Source organism: Populus trichocarpa, chromosome 11 (assembly GCF_000002775.5).
Source record: "Populus trichocarpa isolate Nisqually-1 chromosome 11, P.trichocarpa_v4.1, whole genome shotgun sequence".
Classification (NCBI taxonomy): Eukaryota; Viridiplantae; Streptophyta; class Magnoliopsida; order Malpighiales; family Salicaceae; genus Populus; species Populus trichocarpa.
The window spans coordinates 5259614-5277648 of NC_037295.2; the positions used below are offsets into that span (position 1 = coordinate 5259614).

At 35.6% G+C, this 18035-nt stretch overlaps 1 protein-coding gene and 1 long non-coding RNA gene across 2 annotated transcripts in view; both read right to left on the reverse strand.

Annotated features, from left to right (window-relative positions):
- Positions 1-18035, reverse strand: part of LOC7455923 (glutamate receptor 2.5) — a 74791-nt gene that overhangs the window by 19325 nt on the left and 37431 nt on the right. The window lies entirely within an intron of this gene.
- Positions 13634-14875, reverse strand: LOC127904037 (uncharacterized). Its single transcript, XR_008056832.1, has 2 exons — positions 14741-14875; positions 13634-13897 (listed from the first exon to the last, which is right to left on the reverse strand). It is a non-coding gene; the product is annotated as an uncharacterized LOC127904037 (long non-coding RNA).

The window sequence follows — 18035 nt, forward strand, 5'->3', positions numbered from 1 at the left end:
AGACTGCTGTGAAAATCTTACAAAATGGATTTTATTGGCCCACCATGTTCAAGGACACACATGCATTCTGCAAAACTTGTGAAAATTGTCAAAAAATTGATACTGGTCAAAAAGTTTTGCTTTATAATTCTCGACTCCATTTATTTCCTGAAAAACTAAGATCAAGATGGAGCGGTCCATTTATTGTGAAACATGTGTATCCTTATGGGGCCCTTGATATTGAGAATCCAAAGAATGACAATGTTTTGAAGGAAAATGGACATCGTTTGAAAGCTTACTTTGATAAGTTTCCTAGTGAAAATGAATCCATTGGTTTGAATGATCATGTAGATAAAGGTTGATTATTTTGTTTTTCTCACATTGTTCTTGTGTTCCTTTTTGGTGTGATTCTTGTTTTGCTAGTCTTTCTCACCCCGGTTAAATGGCGGATAACGGTACTCCGTGACTTTAGTCAGTTCTTTCAGTTTCCTATAATAACTGATATATGTATATATTTGTGCAATTATTTGCTCTTTCTCTCTTCTTTGAATCTCTTCTCCAATTCTCATTTGAAAATGGACACCACTCTTGAAAAATTGAAAAAGTACTTTCCCGCTCTGCCTCAGAATGCGATTACAAAAATTTGTCGTGCTAGGTGTGCAAGATTGAGGTTGTTAATGAATCATGGAATTCCTGAAGATATCCGTTGGTTGATTAAAGCAAAGGTCCGATTATTAGGTGAGTCCTCCAATTCTTTCATCTCATACATGCCTGGAACAGGTAAAAGCACTTTTGCAAAGAAACATCGTGCAAAACGACTGAAAGTCTGTCACAGATGTGCCAGATGGATTTGTAATGCAACATGTCGTTCTTTAGGAATGGTATCTATAAATCGTGAAGATAAAATACAATTCATTAAGGATGGCCTGAGTAAGGGGTCTTTAGATAATCTTCTATTAACCCTTGAGACGTATCCTAGTGGAGATGTGCATCGTGTTATTCATGATTTATGGCCACAATTCCATAAGGAACATGATCGACTTAGTCTTGAGAATCTGACTATAAAAGACCATGTTTGCCAGTTTTTAAGAAAACTGGATGGGAAGCCTATCCCCGACCCATAGAGGGCGTTTAAGCCGTTCTTGGACGTAAAACCAAGGGAAGATGTGAGCCACAATCACAACTACCTGTACATACACATGCTTTTTCAAAATAAATAAATAAATAAAGAGAGAGAGAGAGACAGAGAGAGAGTGAGACTCCAGCTGGCCTACATATAGGTGGTATGATTGCATCTTCAATTTCTCATCTATAAAATCTTCTCTTCCTTCCCCTCATTTCTACTCAACCCATACATTTAACAAATATAAAAGTGTGTAGAAATGGCAGGTTCCTCAAGTCATCACATCAGAAATATTTGTGTTTTCGGTGGATCCAGTCCTGGGAAAGAAAAAGAGTTTTTAGAATCAGCAAATCATCTTGGTCAGGTATTAGCTGAGAGAAAGATTCATTTAGTATATGGAGGAGGCAGCCTTGGGTTAATGGGGGGTGTCAATAGCTGCATTTTTAGGAGGAAGTCAAGTTTTGGGGGTCGTCCCCAAGGCTTTAGCAAAAGGGGATATCATTGGAAAAACAATTGGAGAGGAACTACAGGTCTCGACAATGTTTGATCGAATGAATGCAATGTTTAACCATGCTGACGCCTTCATTGCCTTACCAGGTGGTCTAGGCACATTGAAAAAGATCTTTCATATTTCCTCTTGGGCCCAACTTCACATTCACCATAAACCTATAGGTCTATTAAATGTTAATGGTTTTTATGATAATTTGTTGTCTTTTCTTGATCAAGCTGTGGAACAGGAATTTCTAACATCTTCGGCACGACAAATCATAATCTCTGCTGCTACTGCTGAACAATTGATCAACCAACTACAATCTTTCACCCCTGTAATTGATCCTTCCATGAGTCGCATAAATTGATCAACTAAGGAAAGCCGTAAAAAGCTTAGATTGGATTTGAGCCTTCGTTTGTGAATCCTCGTGTCTTTTGGTTTTATTATTAGCATATTATTTTGTTTTGTTATTTTTTATATTTGTTTAAGTGTGTTTCAGGTTTGTCAGTGTTCGTTGTTTCAGGTGATGTCTTCTATACTCTATCTTTCTATCTTATGACATTGAGGACAATGTCTCGTTCTGGTTGGGGGGAGAGGGTAGTAGTTGACATTAAAAAAAAAAAACTAACTTACTAACTGTTTTTGCTATTATTAAAACCATTTGACAAAACTGTTATTAGGATGGCAGAGTAAGGAGGAATTTTATTGACTCTTGAGACGCATCTTAGTAAATAGTCTTATCAAGGCCTATCATAATACTTCTTGAAATATTCAGGTTTACAAACTCTCACATTGTTATCACTTGATTCTGCTCATATACTCATTTAACAAATATTCTTAAACCTTCATTTTCACACACACACTTTAACATATGATTGTGGGTTGCACATTGGATTATTACATTATTTATGTTCTTTTGTTAAAGGTAACAACTAAGGGAAAGGGATAGTATATAATTTTCAAAAAAAAAAAAACAAATCGATAATATTAATGATAATAAAAACGTAGATAAGTTTGGTTTCGTAGCCTCCCCAACCTAAGCAATTAAGCTCGAAGGGGTGTTTTAACACCTAATACCCTAAAGTCAACTGACTTGGGAGCTATTGGCCCAAAACTTGTTACATGGGTTAAGGATAAAAGCTTAAGGGAATCAAATATTGCACTATCTACGTATCAGTATCTACAACCCGAGTCACTAAGCTCGTAGGGGTGTCTCAACACCTAATGCCCTAAGACCAACTGGTCTGGGAGTCATTAGCCGAAAGCTCGTTACATGGGTTAAAGATGCATTGTGTTTTAAGTTATATATATTTCAAAAAAAAAGAAAAAAAAAGAAAAGAAATAATAGTAATAATAATCTCAACCCAAGGAAGTTAACCTTAAACATTAAAACAAAATATTGTTTTCTTCCAATAAAAGCCCCATCATCTATGTTTTTATACATTGAGCACATAACAAGGAAGGTTTATTAATATTTTGTTTAAGAGCTATTGAGCAGATATATAAAATTTTTTAGAGTTTGTTTATCTAGATAGAGTAATGGAAGTTGAATGATGAATGCCTTGCTTTGTGGAATTTGCAAATTGTTTTTCTATTTTAACGCTTTGATTACTAGGGACTAGTAATAAGCTGGTTGGGGGGTATGATTAGTACTTAAAAGTGCATTTTTATCAAGGTTTTATATCATCATTTTGCACTTGAAGTATCAATAACTCCTTAACTAAACCATGTTTTATAATAACATATCTAATAATATAAGATACCTTTAATTTATGGTAAATGTTCATCTTAAATGTAGGCCTATCACATAAATGAAAGAATTGATTGATGAGTTGAAGTACTAAAATTGAAAGGACAAAGAGATGGCCAAACTTAGAAAAGAGATGATTGGTGCAGTCCAAACTGGAACACTGTTCGGTAATCGGGTCATATCTGGAGCTGTAGATCTCGGATTTAGGTCTGCTTTATATGGATGAAAAGCTAAGATATAGGCCTAAAACTTTCATGGAGTCCAAGATTTAACAAGGCCGTTTTCAAGTCCAAAATGTAGCAACAACGGAGAAGTCTGAATCTGTCCTGCAGCCCAGACATTATTCAGTGTTCAGCCCATATCTCGAGTTCTAGAAGTCCAAATGATCTCAAATGTTTACCCTGGAAAGATGAGACAATTTCCTAGAACTTTCATGATTTAAGTATGTTCAAATTATGACGTTATCAATGACGTTTTTGGCAGACAAGAAGATAAGAATTGTCACCAAGTGAAGATGTGGCCATCCATTCATCAATTAGTCAACAAATCAATAGTTTCGAATTTTGGCCTATAAAAGGAGGCATTTACCATGTATTTAGGCATCTTGGTGTTCAGATCAAGATCATGCTTTTGCTCTCTCTTTATATTTTGTAATGCTTAAGTTTTGCTTATATTAATTTCTTGCTTATGCTTTTCATTTCCTTTCCTTGTTTATTTATGTTTCTTTCTTTCATTATGTGTAGCTAAGTTAATTATGTCAAGGTGAAAAGGGTACACTAATGGTGTAAGAATAAGTATAATATAAACTTAACATGGACCTTAATGTTGGATACTAACATGCTTTATATTTGTTATCTTGTTCACTTTTAATACTTTGCTTGTTAAATGGTTAATCTAGATTTATGTTGTATAACACTTGGTACAATAAGTACTTGGCACTTTCATAGCCCATACTGTATGGTATAACCGACACCTGAGCTATGAAAGGAACTTGATTTGTTGTTAACATAAGTTATAATCATGAATGCCTGACAACATTTACAAGTATTAGCATTATTCGAATAAGATAACTAATGTAATCATGTTAACAATTTATAATCTGATTGGAACCTCCTTTGTGTGTGGTTTCCAATTGAATAATAAGAGTTTATACTATACTTGTTTGAAATACCATTAGTGGATCCTCTAACCTTGACATTTGTTGTTATCATTGTTTAATCCTTACGTTAATCTTTCATCTCAAAGTTCTCATCAACTTCTTCTTCTTCTTCATCTTTATTATTATCATTATTAATAGTATTATTGGTATCATTATTATTATTGCTACTATTACTATCACTACTATTATTATTATTATTATTATTGTGATTGTTATTGTTATTGTTATTATTTTTACTATTGTTGTTGTATTATTGTTGTTTATAATTTATACAATTAACCTCCATGTGGTTCGACCCCGGTCTTGTCGGGTTATTTATTACTTCGACACTCCTGCACTTGGGAGAAGACATCAATCTTTTGGTCGTGTCACCTAGCTAATCAAGAAATTAAAATATTCAGAGGAAATCCTATTCTAATAAGGAATCTAACATTCTAATTAAAAAAGGATTTTAATAAACTAGTTTATTACAAATCCTTCTACATCAAGGATTTCTATATTAACTAGAATTCCTCCTTTAACTAATATTAAAATTCTTATAAACTCTAAATCCTATTAGCCTAAATCCTAGTTGATATTGAATTTCAACACTCCCTTTCAATATCAATTGTCGCCATTCTTCTCCCAGCATATCTCTCATCTTTGCAAAAACATCATATTTGAGTGGCTTTGTGAAAATATTTGTGACTTGGTCTTGGGTCTTCAAATACTTAACTTCAACTTTCTTGTTTGCAATGCAATCTCTTAGATAATAAAATCTTGTGTCAATATGCTTGCTTCTGTCATGAAAAACTGGATTTTTAGCTAATGCAATGGCTTATGAGTTGTCCACATAAATATTTATAGGCTTTTCTTGCGGCATTCACAACTCCTTTAATAATCTTCTTAGCCATATGGAATGACAAACACATGTTGTAGTAGCTACATATTCAGCTTCACAAGTAGATAATGTGATAATAGATTGCTTCTTTGAACTTCATGTGAAAGTTGTGTCTCCCATGTAGAAAACAAAACCTGTAATGCTCTTTCTATCATCCATATCTCCAGCCCAATTACTATCACTATAACCCACAAGATCAAAACTATTAGAATAACAGTAAAATAAGCCAAAATCTATGATACCTTTGATGTATCTTAGAATTCACTTCAAGGCTTTGAAGTGAGTCATAGTTGGTATCTCCATAAACTTACTCACAAGTCCTACTCCATAAAGAATATTCGGACGAGTGCATGTCAAATATCTCGAACTCCCAACTAAGCTCTTAAATATTGTAGAGTTTATCTTCTCCCCTTCATCATTCTTTGACATCTTCACTCCACACTCGACTAGAGTATTCTCTTTTGCACAATCCGCTATTTTGAATTTCTTGAGAATCTTCCTTACAAATTTCTCTTGATTAAAAAAGATTCAATATTATCTTGTTTGATCCCAATCCTAAGTAGTAGGACATGATACCAATATCCGTTTTCTCAAGCTCCTTGATCATTGCTTGCTTGAAGTCTTTAAACATCTTTGGATTATTTCTTATGAAGATTAAGTCATCTACATACAAACATACAATAAGTGTATCACCACTCTCTTTGATCTTTACATAGATAACATATTCATGGGGCCACTTAACAAATCCATTCTTTAGGAAATAGCCATCAATGTGACTATACCAAGCCCTTGGGGCTTGCTTCCATCCATACAAGCCCTTATTTAACTTTAAAAGCTTGTCTTCGTGTCCCTTTACTTCATAACATATAGGTTGCTCAATGTAGATCTCTTCTTCAATAAAAACATTAAGAAAGGCTGATATTACATCCATTTGATATATTCTCTATCTATGTTAGGCAGCAGTGCCAATGATTAATCGAATGGTCTCCAATCTAGCAAAAGGAGCAAAAACCTCTTCATAGTCAATCCCATGCTTTTGACTATAGCCTTTTTCCACGAACCATGTCTTATATCTCTCAACATCTTCTTTGACATTCTTCTTTTCTTTGTAGATCCATTTGGCACCTATTGGCTTCTTTTCATTTGGTCTAGGAACCAATCTCTATGTGTAATTCTTTTAATTTGATGCAATCTCCTCATCCATAGCAATTCTCCATTTTATATCTTTTATTGCTTCTTCAAACACTACAGTATCACTTGTAGTAAGATGACAATATAGTGTTACATGATCAATATGATTAGTTACCTCATATAAGTCATCAAGGCTCCTCATATTTCTTGGTGGAGTGCCACTACTTGAGCTTTTATTAGAAGAAGAAGAAGTTAAACACATTGGTGTTTATGGAGGTGTGACTATAGGTTCTTGATGATTTTCATATCTTTCTTCCTCTTCATCAAGAATCGGTAAGAAGTCATATTTCTCACCATCATTTACCTTCCAATCTCATGCTACTTCTTCATTGAACTCAACATCTTTACTAATCACCATCTTTCCTTCATTAGGGTTGTAAAGCTTGTATCCTTTGGACTTTTGGTTATAGCCCACAAATATCATCTTTTTGCTTTTGCCATCTAGCTTGGTCCTTACTTGATCATCTTCATGCACATAACCAATGCTTCCAAAAACTTTCAAGTGAGAGACATTTAGTTTTCTTCTACTCCATGCTTCTTTTGGAGTCATGTCATTTAAGTTTATAGTAGGACATCTATTTGACAAGTAGATAGCATAATCTACAGCTTCAGCCCAAAACTCTTTAGGCATTTTCTTCGTTTTGAGCATGATTCTCGCCATGTTGAGAATGCTTCTATTCTTTCTCTCCGCCATGCCATTTTATTGTGGGGATCTAGGCACCATTAGGAATCTCTTTATACCATTATATTCACAAAACTCATTAAAATTATTAGAATAAAATTCACCCCCTATTCGTCCTAAGTGATTTTATAGAATAACCATTCTTCTTTTCAACTAATACCTTAAATTTATTAAAATAAATAAACATATTAGACTTTTCTTTTAAGAAATATACCCAAGTGTTTCTACAATAATCATTAATAAAAAATAGAAAATATAAATTTTTACCAAACAAGCATGATTTGATAGGACCACAAACATCGACATGTATTTCTTGTAGGGGTTGATTTGCTCTTGATATAAACTATTTTAGAAAACTCATTGTTAAGATCACAATTTCTTGTAATGAAATTGCTTACCCACTAAACATCCTTCACACAACTGATTTGGATGTATAATATATGGTAGACCCTTCAACATCTCCTTTTGTGCCATCATCTTCAAGCTATCAAAGTTTACATGCCCAAGTTTCATATGCCAAAGCCAAGTTTCATCTTTCACACATGCATTTTAGGTATTTAGGCACATCCGTCTCTATGTTTAACAAGAGCATTCTATTCTTTGTCATGGATACCTTTACAATCATATCTCCTTTAGGGGGCATTTGTTTGATGGAAAACGGTTTCCTGGAAACCACTTTCTAAACTTTCCTGTATTTGTTTGTTATTAGAAAAGTTGGTCAATGGAAAACACTTTCTACTCAAAGGAAAATTTGGCTTGATTGCCAGGAAAGTGTTTTCCTTTTATTTTGGGCGGAAAACACTTTTCGGAAGTTATGAAAATTTCAGAAATGTCATATTATTTGCTGATTATATATATTTTGTTTTGATTTTTTTTTTCAATTTCATCTATTAGAATTTAATTTTTATATTAACTTTGGTCCTCATTTTTATAATTGTTATTTGCTTTTCCCTTATCATTTTTTAATTAAAATTTTTTATCTATCAAATTTGATCCTCATTCTTTTTATTGTTACTTTTTTATTTGAAATAATTTATGAAATGGTAATTGTTATTATTTTAATTTCTTCATCTTTCAATTTTTTTATTTGTTAGATTTGATCTCTATTATTTTGATTATTATTTATTTTATTTGAGATAATTTATGAAATTATATTTTTTTTCAATTTCATTCACTTTCAACTTTTTAATTTGTAAGATTTATTCCTCATTATTTTAATAAACTTGAAAAAAAAATATAATAAGTTATTTTCCAGCTCATTTTCCATGACATAACCAAACACTGGAAAGTGTTTTCCAACTTATTTTTCATTACATTACCAAACATCGGAAAATAATTCACTTTCCTGGAATTCACTTTCCAAAAGAAAACTACTTTCCAGCAAACAAACGGGGCCTTAGTGTCAAGTAATGTCAAAGTACGATCTTTCATCTTAATCTTATACCCCTTCTCTAACAATTATCCTAAGCTCAATATGTTGCTTTTCACCATTGGTATATAATAGACATCACCAATAAATTGATGACTTCCATCTTTCAATTTAATCAAAATTATACATTTTCCTTTGATGGCAACCTTAGAATGATCTGCAAAGGTGACATTATCTTTAATTGCTTCATCAAGCTTCATGAATTTATCTTTGTCTCCACACATGTGATTACTGGCTCCATTGTCTAGATACCACATGTTCTCTTTATCTTGCATTCTTTCATTATACACTAGTAGTAGAGTGGCTTTCTTCTCTTCTTCTATCACAAGATTTGCAATCTTCTCAACCCTCTTGGTTGGACTCCAACAATCCTTAGCATAGTGACCTATCTCCACACATCTGAACATTGGTGAATGATTGTTAATGCTAGTTGATCTTTCCTTTGTGCTTTTTGCACGGTTTCCTTTTGGGCTAAAGTCAACGTTGCTTCATCTATAGGCTCTTCAAAGCATTTTTCAACTATCTCTCATACATCTTGGGAACCTAGCCAGGCCTTTACTTGAATACACCAAGTTTGATAGTTGTTCTTCGTTAACCTAGGACATTGAAGTGGAAGGTTTGAATAGACCATGTTAAATAATCACACCTAAGCTCTGATACCACTTGTTTGAAAAGAATAATAAGGTATGGTAGCTAATTTATAAGAACAAAGTTAAAGAACAAGAAGAAGAATGAGAGGAATGATATTTTTATCAAGAGTTTTCTCAAAAGATCACCTTTATAACTCTTCTCTAGCATAAGAATTATGTTGATGATGTAAGATGAATATATATGTGATTTGTATTTAATCGTAATGGTTGTGACCATAATATAGATATGAATGACTATAATGACAATAGTCCATATATATAAATTAGAATTTACCACAACAATGGAAATAAAAAATAGAAAAAATTATATAAATCAGTGGCAATAACAAATTGTTCTATTGTTTATTAAATGTGTTTGGAATAAAAAGAATTGAGTTATGTGATTGGAATGGAAAGATGCATAGTGTTGCTACCCAATTTTTGACCTATGTTTTGATAAATTTTCAAAAAAAAAAAAACAGAGAGAGAGAGAGAACATGTGGCGATAACATAAAGCATCAAGGCTAATATTAAGAAAGCAATATGTCAAGGAGATAATTACTGAATCATATATAATTACTGCAAAATAAAATACCATAGATATAGGATTTGCTTCGTGCTGGTTATGGAAAATAATCACTACAATATAAAATACTATATATATAGGATTTGTTGGTGCTGGTTATAGAAGACAATCTCTGCAATAATTATTGCAATATTTCCTTGAATAGCAAGTGTAGAGATTTTCTATATAATTGAACCTCCAACCATATACAAAAAGGGGGGAGAAAATTTACAGAGAAACAATTTTAAGACAAAAAATGAAGGCAACCACAAAACCCTAAACCTAATTTTCTCTCCCAACCAAGAAAAGCAGCCACCCTGACTTTGAAAAGAAAACAGAGTGAGAAGAGAAAGTAAAAACAGAGAGAAGAGACCAAAAACAGAGGGAGGAGAAAGTAGAGAGAGACACAAAGAAAGAGTGAAGAAAAAAACCGAGAGAACCAGCATAAGGTTGAGGTGAGAGATATAGAAAAACAGCGAGAACGAGAGGGAAGATTATCTCCAGTCTATCTTACATTGCAAAACAGGAGTTCACAAAATCTAAGGGTCTTTTAAAACTCCTAATAACAAAAAGAGGAAGGCTTTCTTTGGTTTTCAGAGGCCGGCAAAGGCTTTTCCATCTATCTGAACTTCATCTTTTGCATTCAGACAAGTAAGATCTGCAGGTTAGTTTCCATTTTTTTTCTTCCTTGCTATATTCAAACTTGGCATCTGTTGTTTTTTTCTGTTCCAAACCTGTTCCTTCCTTTTACTCTGGATATTCGGTTCTGGTTGGACAAAAGGTCATATGCTTGCCCATGGTTCATGCATGGCTTAGAGTTTAGATTTTTTTTGTTCATGTTAAAGTTACATTTCTTTTCTTATTCTCTTGCCGTGAGGAACCGTGAGCTTTAAAGGCTTTCATTATCTTTCCCTTTCTTTGTTCGAGTGTCTCTTTGCCTTAGGATGTTGCATAGTTTGAGTTTGGCTCCTAAATAAAGCTCTATCTAGAAAGTGAAACACAAGGGAAGTCCCTTTACAATCAAGGCGGTCTTTTAGCAGACTTTTGGATCACGTTTTCATTTCTATTGTTTTTTCTGAAAAAAGAGCTAATTGGCCGTTGGTTTGTGTTTGTAGTTCTTTATTTGCTTCAGTATAAAGGTATTGCTCAAGTCGTTTCCTTTTGCATGAGACTAATGAGTATGGTAGTATTAAAGATCGGAAAAGAGGATAGGTGTTGAGTCATGGTTACTGTTATAGGTTTTTGTTTTCAGAATTATGGTCTTCTTGTGCATACAGACTTGCTATCCTTTTTCAATTATAGGATTTCGGTTTAAATGGACGGACTGACTCTTGTGTGATTAAAGTTTGGCTTTGGGAAATTTATTATATATATATATATATATATATATATATATATATATATATATATATCAATGTTTTGGGCCTTTTGCAAATTTTAGAATGGATGTGTATGGCTTGTTTTTCTTTTTTGTGATGCTTGTGTTTTGACCAAATATAAAAAATGTTTATGTATGTTGCATACGGCCAATACCCTAATATATATTGAATATTCCTTTAAAAAAAACAAATATTTCAAGTTTTAAAAGAAAATGTGTTTTTATCATGGATTTCTTAAACAAAAAAATTGTTTTCTTGCATTCTGGATTTTATAACATGTTTGAAAAACTCCAAAGGGTGTTGGCCAATATTCCAAAAAATATAAGAATCTTATTTTTTGGGGAATTCATCTATTATTCACTGTTAATGTTTGGATAAAGAAATCTCTAAGGGATGAATATCCAAAATATTATTGGGAATAATTTGTTATTATTCACTGTTAATATTTGGATAAAGAAACTCCAAGTGGTTAATATCCAAAATATTTTTCTAGGAATAATAAGTTATGATTATTTATCACACATCCTTGAAAGAAGTCTCGATTATAATTGGGGACATTTCAATTTTTGACTCCACGGTTTACGAGCCGTGAAAGTATGAAATACTAAGAAAAAATAGGCTTCTAAAGCACCTTGAATTTCCTTAGATATCTAACTTAGTTTTTTTGTTTCTCTTTCCTGTGATTTACGAGTCGCAAACACTTGAAATACTAAGGGAAAAACGAGCTCTTAAGCACATTGAATCTCCTTAGTTCTGTCTTACCTATCTCATAAATCATAGGTTATAAATTAAGTCTGAATCAAACTCAGATTTCAAGAGATCTGTATTGGTTCTTCTAGGTACTTTGTAGGCATATCTAAGGGTGTGATCCATATTTACTAAGGGTTCTTTCTTTTTAGACTTTGAGTCCAAGTTTGTTCATCATAACAAACTTATCCTAGGAAAACTAATGGGATTAGATGTCAAAGGAAATACCTATACCTACACATTTAATGCCAGCAGATTCTTTGCCTATTTATTCTTTCCTTTATTGGGATATATTAGCTGTAGGTTAGCTGTTTCTAAGGGCTAAAGATCAGCCTATATTATTTCGTGTACTAGCCTGTATTATTTCCTGTTGTATTGTTTCCTTTCTTAGCTTGTAAATTCTACTTATATAATGGGCAATTCTCAATAAGAAGACATACAATTTTATTCAAAAGACTCTAAACTGTTATGGTATCAGAGCTACAACTCTGAATTATTATTTGCTATCAAGTTTCTTAGTCTCGGTTATTCTTGATCAAAGTTCTCTTGACCTCATGTCTTCAGATAAGTCTGATGTTTCTATGATTCGTTTTAATGCCAAGAACTACTCTGCTTGGGTGTTTCATTTCAGGATTTTTGTCAAAGGTAAGAAGCTGTGGGGATATGTTGATGGAAGAAACCCAACTCCTGAGAAAATCAAAGACATAGACCAGCACGCCAAGTGGGAAGTCAAGGATGCTCAAGTTATGGCTTGGATCTTAGGATCTGTCAAACCTAACATCATCTTGAATCTTCGATCCTCTTAGACTGCAGCTCAGATATGGACTTACCTGAAGAAATTCTATAGCCAATAAAACACTGCTCGTTGGTTTCATCTTGAACATGAATTGAGCACTCTTCAACATGATAGTCTTTCTATCTCTGATTTTTACTCTAGATTCATTAATCTTTGGATTGAATACACTAATATAGTTTATGCTGGCTTACCATCCGAAGGTCTTAGCTTTGTTCAATCTGTTCATGAAACTACTCAACGGGATCAGTTTCTAATGAAACTGAGACCTGAATTTGAAGGCACCAAATCCAACATGATGAACCGAGAATTTGTTCCCTCCTTGGATACATGCCTTAGTGACCTCCTTTGCGAAGAACAACGCCTTCTCACTCAAACCACCATGGAACAATGACGATCTACATCTATTCTTGTGGCCTATGCAGCACAAGGTAATCCAAGAGGTAGAGATATGAGCACTATTCAATGTTTTTGTTGTAAGGGATTTGGCCATTATGCTACAAATTATCCTCGAAAATTCTGCAACTATTGCAAAAAAGATGGCCATATCATCAAAGAATGCCCTACTCGACCTCCCAAGAAAATAGAGACAGCATATACCGTCTTAGTTGGCTCTTCACCTCTGACATAAAGTGCTCCTACTCCTGTCCAATCCGTGACTCCTGCCATGATTCAATAAATGATCATTTCTGTAACAACCCGGCTTTCTAAGCCCAAAACAATAGTAAATTTTTTTTTTATATATATATATATTTAATACACATGGTGCCGGTAATCAAAGAACTTGAATCCTCACATCATCAAAATACAATCCATACAATCAACAGTTCATTCAAAAGCGAATCTTACACAAACACATAATATTAAGGTTGCATGATTTGAAGTTCATATTAAAAATATATATACATGGACATGAGTTTGCACTCTTATACTTCTAATAGCCATCACAATTTTTAAACAAAAAGGATCTAATAAAAGTTATACATTCAGTACATTGATCCCTACAAAATACATTGTGATTTAGAATGCATCTACTTAATTCCTTGCAAAAGTAGGTTCCCGTGTATCGGGTATCCTAGACATCTCGTTGGTGTGACGTCCCTGCAGCAGTACAAAACATTTAAGAGAAAACAAATACTTAATAATAATAATAATGGTAACTAACGGCCTAGCAATTAAATAAGCATTAACATTTATAATTTCTTCATGTATTTGATGTAACAATTAGTAGTACATATAGATACACAAGTTTTCAAATGCCATTCGCCGAAACTAGTCGTTTATTTGTCCCGGCTATCCATCCGGATTCCATAGCGATAGCTGCGTCGCTGCCAATCCTAAAATCAGCAGCCGAAACTACATCGCTGCCGATCAAGGAATCGGCAGCGAAACTGGGTCGCTGCCGATGTCTGTATCGGCAGCGAAGACTGCATCGCTGCTGATCCAGAATCGGCAGCGAATACTGTGTCGCTGCCGATCCAGAATCGGCAGCGGAACTGCGTCGCTGCCGATCCACAATCGGCAGCAAAATCATCCCTTTTTAACCCGGCCATCCATTCGGACGCCATTAGCCAAAGCTAATCATTCTTTGTCCCGGCCATCCATTCGGATGCCATTAGCCGAAGCTAATCACTCTTTGTCCCGGCCATCCGTTTGGATGCCATTAGCCGAAGCTAATCAGTCCTTCATCCCGGCCATCCATTCGGACGCCATTAGCCAAAGCTAATCATTCTTTGTCCCAGCCATCCGTTTGGATGCCATTAGCCGAAGCTAATCAGTCCTTCATCCCGGCCATCCATTCGGATGCCATTAGCCGAAGCTAATCACTCTTTTATCAACAATTAAGCGTTCGACAATTTAATATCGGTTCTAACAATATGGTAGTACTCAAGTTAAAATATTCCAAGATTCAACGTATGAAAAAGAAAGGTGCAAGTCACCTACCTGCTCCACCTGTGGGTCGTTCCTGTCTTGATGATGGTCCAATCCCGACCGCACCACCTAAGACATCAATGGTCACAAATCAGCACAGTTGTATTTATTTTATTTTTGAATCACATTCATCATCACACTTATTTCTATAGTTCATATGTTCACATTCAAGTGTTCCCTATTTTACACCATCACATCATGAAATTGTTATTAGCATTTAAGTCATTCCTGCCTAGGAGGCTTATTGTAGGAATCGGCAGCGAGAACTGGTTCGCCGCAGGCTGCCAGTTCGGCAGCGAGAACTGCACCGCTGTTGGCGCCACAGTTTCGCTGCACAACGCACAACTCGGCAGCGAATATCACTTCGCTGCAGGACGTTCAGCTGCGGCAGCGAAACAGAATTTCGCTGCGCAACACACAAATCGGCAGCGAATATCAAATCGCTGCAGGAGGTTCAGTTGCGGCAGCGAAACAGAATTTCGCTGCGCAACACATAAATCGGCAGCGAATATCAAATCGCTGCAGGAGGTTCAGTTGCGTCAGCGAAACAGAATTTCGCTGCGCAACACACAAATCGGCAGCGAATATCAAATCGCTGCAGCAGGTTCAGTTGCGGCAGCGAAACAGAATTTCGCTGCGCAACACACAAATCGGCAGCGAATATGAATTCGCTGCAGGAGGTTCAGTTGCGTCAGCGAAATAGAATTTCGCTGCGCAACACACAAATCGGCAGCGAATATCAAATCGCTGCAGCAGGTTCAGTTGCGGCAGCGAAACAGAATTTCGCTGCGCAACACACAAATCGGCAGCATCAATTTCAGCACAATCATCACAGCAGAACACATTAATTCCAGCAACAAACATCACAGCAGAACACATTAATTCCAGCAACAATCATCACAGCAGAACACATTAAGTCCAGCAACAACATCACAGCAGAACACATTAATTACCCCCTAGTTAAAGCCAGCCCTCTACCATGATTTGTTAGATGTTCTGAAATTGACTTTATTTCACTTTTGTTTGCTTGTTCTCTTGGTTAATTTCAGCTTCCTTCACAGCTGGCTTAGGTCTTAGATCAATTCTTTTCTTAGGGTTTTTCTTCTTCATTTTCGTTTTTGATCTTACGGGGGAGAGGAAGAGAGTTTCATGACCCATACCTTCTGAATTTAACTAAGTTTGAGGAAGGTTGGACACTATTCAGCTGCTGGTTCTCCTCCTTCTTCTTCCTCTCACGTTTTCCAGCTCTCTTTTTCCTCTCCTCTATGCAGCTGCCCACTCCTCTCTCAAGGTCTCATCTCTCCCTCACAAGTTCACAAAGTAATCTCTACTGGTCTGATTCACGTTTCTGTTGTGAAAGGGGAAGGGAAAGAACGGCATGCAGCTGCTGGATTTGGAAGAAGATGGGTCATTCTCTCTCCCCTCTTTGTATTTATACTACCCATCCAATGAAATGGGTTGTTTGGGGGTTGGTTTAGGTGTGTCCTTATCCTTGTTTGGTTTATCTAAAATCAGTTTTACCCCTCCCTCCCAGCTCTGCGTCACTGTTCATTGAGAAATCGGCAGCGAAAACTGCATCGCTGCCGATTTCTGCATCGGCAGCGAAAACTGCATCGCTGCCCAGTCCAGAATCGGCAGCGAAAACTGCATCGCTGCCCAGTCCAGAATCGGCAGCGAAAACTGCATCGCTGCCCAGTCCAGAATCGGCAGCGAATACTGCATCGCTGCCGATTTCTGCATCGGCAGCGAAAACTGCGTCGCTGCCGATTTCTGCATCGGCAGCGAAAACTGCATTCATCATCATCTCTCTCTCTCTAAATATATATATATTTTCCTTTGGGTGTTTACAATTTCTGCATTTTCAGCTTTGGGACTCTCAGGTAAAAATCTTTCTACATCATCTTCTTGGTATTTTGATTCCGCAGCTTCCAATCATATGACAAACAATGCTGCTTCTCTTACCAATGTCAACGAATATTTTAGAAATCTCAAAATTCATATTGTTGATGGCAGTCATTTACCTATCACGGCCACTAGTGATGTTTCTCCTTCTCTCACTAATGTTTTTGTATCACCTGGTCTTACCACCAATCTTGTGTCTGTCGGTTAGTTGGTTGAAAATGATTGTAAACTGGAATTTTCCAAATCTGGTTGTGTTGTGCAGGATCAACAGTCAAGGAGAATGATTGCGAGGGGGCCTAAAGTGGGACGTCTTTTCCCTCTTTAATTTCCTTTGTCTCCTTTTTCTTTGCCCTTTGTCACTTGTAATTCTGCTCATGTAGATTACCAAGTGTGGCATAAACATCTCGGACATCCAAACTCTAATGTTCTTCATGATTTATTGAAATCTGGTTTTCTTGGAAATAAAGATTCACCATCTCTTAGTGCTGTTCAGTTTGATTGCAATTCTTGCAGGCTTGGCAAAAGTAAAACTCTACCCTTTCCTATTCACACACCACACATAGTCCAACCTTTCGATTTGATACATAATGATGTGTGGGGTATGGCACCAGTCACTTTTCATGCTAATTACAAATACTTTGTCACTTTTATTGACGATTATAGCCATTTGACATGGATTTATTTCCTTCATTCTAAAGACGAAGTATTTTCTGTTTTTAAGATTTTTCATGCACATATCCAGAACCAATTTTCAGCCCAAATCAAAATCCTTCGTTCTGACAATGGGGGTGAGTATATGTCTAATTTGTTTCAAGACTTCTTACAGCATCATGGCATCATTTCTCAACGGTCTCGCCCTTCAACACCTCAATAAAATAGGGTGGCTGAAAGAAAGAATCGTCATCTTCTTTATGTTGTTCGTACTCTCCTATTAGAGTTGTCTATACCTTCTCGTTTTTGGTGGGAAGCTCTCTCCACTGTTGTCCACCTCATCAACAGATTGCCTTCCCCCACATTGAACCACGACACTCCTTTCCTCAGGTTGTTTGGTCATCCTCCAACTTATTCCAACCTCCGTACCTTTGGTTATGTCTGTTATGTGCATCTTCATGCACATAAACGCACAAAACTCACGGCCCAGTCAATTCAATGTGTTGTTCTAGGATATTGAGTACACCAGAAAGGTTTTCTTTGCTATGACCCAAATCTGCGTCGCATTCGAAAATCTATAAATGTGATCTTTCTAGAAAACCAATATTTCTTTTCTGTGCATCAGGATCCTGTTCCTCCTTCATTTTCTGTTTTGCGTATGTTTACTAACTCTTTTGTAGCTCCAGTCCCTTCTAAACCTCTCCTAGTATATCAAAGATGTTCATCTGCTACTTCCCACCAGCCTCCAGACCCT